Below are 5,532 nucleotides of genomic sequence, written 5' to 3'. Positions count from 1 at the left end.
GAGGCGCCTCTTAACTCCCTTATAGGGAGAAGAAAGTCCCCTGCTGCGGGGAGGCCGACGGGCCTTACGTCGGATACGACCACGAGGAAGGGCGTCTGGGTCATCAGTCCTCCGAAGAGGAGTCCTTAGAGCCTTCCTTCTTCAAGGTTGCCCCTGAAGGAGAACGGTCTCTCTTGGACTTCTTCTTACGCCGACGGCCGAACTTCTCCCACTGGGAGGCAGACCACTCCCTACACTCACTGCAAGTATTCTCCCTATCACACCGTCGGCCTCGGCACTGCGGGAAAAGGGTGTGAGGATCAGTGTCCTTCGCTGACATGAAGGTCCCACAAGGGCGGCCAGCGAGTCCAGGGCACTTGCACATAGCAATGATAACGGTACAGGCCAACTTCCAAACACACAGAACTAGAAAAAGCAAAAAAACAAATTAAGGCTGTCATTAACGAGGAACGAAAACAGAAACGTCTGTACTTCGTCCGAGCCAAAAGTGAAGTGAGACAACTCACCAGTGTGTGGGGGGGAGGGGTAGCAAGCTACCCCTTCCCTACCCCCTGCTAACTAGCGGGGGGTAGTTAACCCTCGTTAAAAATCTAATGGCTCGTCATTTCAGCTACGCCGAAAGTAATGCCCTATGTAAATAGCGTGGTTTGTATTTCGGTTACGGAACAATTGTATTTTTCCTAACTATACAAACCTTAGCTATTTAATATGGGTAATTACTTTCGGCGTAGCTGAAATGACGAGCCATTAGAATTTTAACGAGGGTTTACTACCCCACCGCTAGTTAGCGGGGGGGTAGGGAGGGCAGCTTGCTAACCTCCCCCCCCTCACACACACCTGTGCTGAGCTCACTTTGCTTAGAGGTAGGACTTCACGGGGGATAGGGCTGGCGGGCAAGTTTGATTAAATACCTAAGGTTTGTATAGTTAGGAAAAATACAACTTACCTACAAATTTGTCATTTGTTCCGTAACTGAAATACAAACCATGCTATTTAATATGGGTGACTCAACCCTTAGGAAGGGTGGTAAGTCCCGGCCAGTACTGGCTTTTGGCTTTGCCTGGGGACTCAATATCTGAGTGTGTCAGCACTCAACAATAAGGAGTCCCTGCATCTCGCTGGCACCTTGCTATGCAAGGGCTGCGGCCTACGTAAGCTGTGTGTGAAGGTTTGAAGAGTGACTCGTCCTAGGAAGTTGACCTGAAGACCTTTAGATGGAAACTTAGGCTAGGACTCTCCCAATACCACCTCGTCAGGGTATGGGGACGTGACAGTATTAGCTTAATACTAGGAACACAAAGAAACATGGTTTCCCTGCAGTGGTTTGAGGTCAGCTGTGCAGAGAACCCAGGATGCTGCTTTCCCCAAGTGAGGGCATGATGAAGAAAAGAATAAGTTCCAGACATACCTTTTCATTCATGCAGACTAAGACCAGGTAACAATGCCCTCAACCTTCTGCTACTTGTCCATTAAGGAGCCTGAGGTTTAAACCAGCTGTTGTGCAGCCACCACAGGACCGATAGAGAACGTATCGAGCATCCTGTGGGTCACGTCTTGCAGGTAGTGGGCTGTGAAGGTCGTCTGACGCTTCCACACCCCTGCTTGTAGAACCTGCGTCACTGAGAAGTTCTTTTTGAAGGCCAGGGACGTAGCTACGCCCCTGACATCATGTGCTCTATGGCGACGTGACGGAGGAGGGTCAGGATTCAGGGATAGATGGATTACTTTCTGAATCCATGCCGAGATGGTATTCTTGGTAACCCTCCTCTTTGTCCTCCCAGTGCTTACAAACAATGCCTGCACTTGGGGACGAACTGCAGCCGTTCTTTTAAGATATAGCCTCAGACTCCTTACTGGGCACAGTAGGAGATGGTCTGGGTCATCTGTTACAGAACGAAGACTTGAAACCTGGAAAGAGCCGAACCGTGAGTCCGGCACTCCCGGATTCTGAGTCTTAGCAACAAACTCACGGACGAATCTGAACGTTACCTCCCGCCATCCCCTTGAATAGGCGATGTCATACGAGAGACCATGAAGTTCACTGACTTGCTTGGCCGAGGCCAAAGCTAGTAGGAACACCGTCTTCCAAGTCAGGTAGCGATCTGAAGCTTGGCGTAATGGTTCGTAGGGAGGTCTCTTAAGAGACCTGAGAACTCGAACCACGTTCCATGGAGGAGGTCTCACTTCCGACTGAGGGCAGGTAAGTTTGAGCCTGAAGGCTAGACTTAAGGCTGAGCGATAGCCTTTCACTGCCGAGACTGAAAGGCACATTTCTTCTCGCAAATACACGAAGCCTCGCGCGTGGGATCGCGCTGGGGGTCGCGCTGGCACTCGCGCGATGGGATTCTACCTAATTCGCGCTCAGGCGATTGCTCGCGCGCGCGCGTAGGCGATGGCAAGGGCGCGTGTGGGCGCGCGGGCGAGCGACGGCACGTTATGGTGACAGCAGCGGGCACGCAGCAAGCTGAATAAGCGCTCGCTCCCGCAAAGGCAATTGTTCGCAGGCGCGGGCGCACAGAATCACGCTGAGCCCGTGAGGGCGATAAGGTTGGGCGCGCACGCGCATGAGAGCGCACATCCAAAACAGCAACAGGAGGGGGCGCAATGGCGCGTAGGTGAAGGATGGCGTGCTGGCAAGCGCTGGCGAGCAAGGGAAGAGATTATCTTCCCACTTGCGCCCAGATCCGAAGATCGTGAGCGCGCAGGCGAGTGCTTGCGCGTAGGAGAGCGCTGGCGCGCAGGAGATCGTGGGCGCGCATGGAGCGCATCAGGATGAAGGCGCGCAGTGGCGCACTGGCGGGCAGGAGAGCGTTGGCGCACAGATGAGCGCTGACACGCAGGTGAGCGCTGGCGCGCAGGTGAGCGCTGGCGCGCAGGTGAGCGCTGGCACGCAGGTGAGCGCTGGCACGCAGGTGAGCGCTGGCGCGCAGGTGAGCGCTGGTGCGGAGGAGAGCGCTCGCGCGCTCTAACATGATCTGGAACTGGTGAGCGCTTGCGTGCAATTGCGCGCTGTCGCGCAGGGGATACCTGGCGCGTAAGGGACTTCACAATGTGAGAAAGTCCCTTGTGCCCCGAAGGGACCGATGCCCGTTTGAAAACTGGGTTCGTAGGCGCCCACAGCGCATCAGCGGCCAGGAACGGCGATGGCAGGTCAGCAGGTCTGGCGGGTGGAAGGTCGGCGTGTCCTTTGCAAGGACGACCTTCCACCGAAGGAGATCGCGAACGATCTGCGGAGAGGTCCAGGGATATAGCTGGCAGGGTCGGTGAACGACGACGAGGTTCCTCTGCAGCGGACTGCGGGGATGACGAGCCGAAGAGGCACCTCCTAACACCCTTGTGAGGCGAAGGAAGTCCTCTACGGCGAAGAGGAAGGCGCGGTTTTCGCCTTATACACCCTCTGGGGGCCGTGGGGTCAGCAGGCTGACCAGCAGTCCTCCGAAGAGGAGTCTCTGTCAGTGAACTCCCCCAAGGGGGAGAATCACCAGCAGGAGAGACCGTTGGACTTAGTTCCTCCCTCGAAGGATGTTTGGAGGGGGGAACTAAGCCTTCAGTTACATCAGCAACATCAGGAGCAGAGGTTTGATACAACTCATCAGAAGCCTCTGCCACAACAATGTCGACGATAGACAGAGCATCGACCTCTGCTAAAGTCGGCGATTGTTTGACAGCTGCTCCCAATTTGATCATGTCAAACAAGGCTTCCTTGGAGGGCGAACCCTCAAGCCCCAAGGAAGCCCAAAGCTGCAACAAATCATGATTAGTTACATTGACATCAGAAATAATATCCTCCCCCGGGGGAGGAGAAGGAGCTGCCTCGCTATGGGAGGCAACTCCCTCTCCCAAACCCCGAGATCGGTCAACAGAACTGCAGCCTACGCTACCACTCGACAGTTTCTCGGAAGAAACCGATTGAGTGGGAGCTTCGGAGGAGGTTTGGGGCACGGAAGAAGAGCCCATGGGATTTTCTCCTTTCAAAGAAATCTTCGAAGGAGAAATATCCCACTTGGACTTCTTCCGGCGCCGGGAAAACCTCTCCCACTGGGAGGTAGACCACTCCCCACACTCACCACATACGTTACTCTTATCACACCGTTGGCCCTTACAGTAAGGATACAAGGTGTCTGGGTCCGTTTCGACCGCTGACATATAAGTTCCACAAGGGCGGTCAGGTAAACCGGGACACTTACGCATCCCAGAGGCCAACTTCACGAACACTCTGTCAAAGAAAAAGCAAACAAAAGATCAGTTAAATGGCTGTCAGAGAAGGAGAGGGTGACAGCGGACACGTCCGTCTAGCACCCGAGCCGAGAGGAAAGTGAGCTCAGCACAGGTGTGTGTGAGGGGGGCGGGTAGCAAGCTACCCTCCCTACCCCCCCCCCCCCCCGCTAACTAGCGGTGGGGTAGTAAACCCTTGTTAAAATTCTAATGGCTCGTCATTTCAGCTACGCCGGAAGTAATTACCCGTATTAGATAGCATGGTTTGTATTTCAGTTACGGAACAAATCTACTTTGGGCGTGTTAGGTTTAGAGACGCCATTCTGGTCAACGACTTACTTATCATTAACCAATCACAGTCCATATATAAGGAAATTGTCCATATTTAGCCATATTTCCTTTCTTTTGTATGATGTATACATTTTCATATGACATAGAGCGCTAACCTCCAGTTCCTTTGTAGTTCCCAGATTTGTCGGTACTGCCCATCATGGATCGTTACATAAAATGGTTACTTTTATTCTTATATCAAGGCTATGGGACAGTTTCATAATGATATCCATGGTACTGCAAGTGTAGTGAATAGGTTTTTACAAGAACCTTTATCATTGTAACTATTCTGTAAAAATTGAGAAATGACACCCTCACTTACACGTCTCAATCATAAGGTAAGACATAACTTGTGATTTACCTTTAGGGTATGGGACCTGGTTAGGGGGGGTATGGGGGGCTTGCCACACCACGCTAGGCATGTGACTTGGGGACTACTAGGTTAGGTTAGGTGGGGTGTGGTTAGGTTTTGTACCCTTTCGATGAATTGCTTAACTTATATTTTTGGTCTGGAAAACTTTTTCTACTAGAAAAAAACGGTTTTACCTACAGTGACTGGTGTGTTTTCAATGAGTTTTACCTTTACTTCAGTCATAAATAATCCGGTTTTTCATGTTTTCCTCCCCCTAAACAACCCAGTTCCTATCTGGGTGCCTCCTTTACTGTTGGGATGGGGGATAACGGGGGAAAGGTTTACATGCCATGGAAATAAAGGTAAAATTCGTTGAAAGCACATTATTTACTACAGGAAATCAGATTTTTTTCTATTAGATATGTTTGCTCCATCCAGAACTATAACTTTTACCGGCAATGCTTCTTCCCACTACCACCGGTTAATAACCAGGCGGTTCTTTACACCTCATTAAAAGTTTTATTGCCGTATACTAGCTTTTGCTGATTTCTTCTCCTATGAAACATTACCCTGTAATGCACTACAATAATACCAAGGATTTATGCTGGACCCTAGATCTACATACACCCATCCTA

The sequence above is a fragment of the Palaemon carinicauda genome, chromosome 1 (assembly GCF_036898095.1).
Source record: "Palaemon carinicauda isolate YSFRI2023 chromosome 1, ASM3689809v2, whole genome shotgun sequence".
In the NCBI taxonomy this organism is placed as follows: domain Eukaryota; kingdom Metazoa; phylum Arthropoda; class Malacostraca; order Decapoda; family Palaemonidae; genus Palaemon; species Palaemon carinicauda.
The sequence above is the reverse complement of the archived record's forward strand: the minus strand, read 5'-3'. Positions refer to the sequence as shown.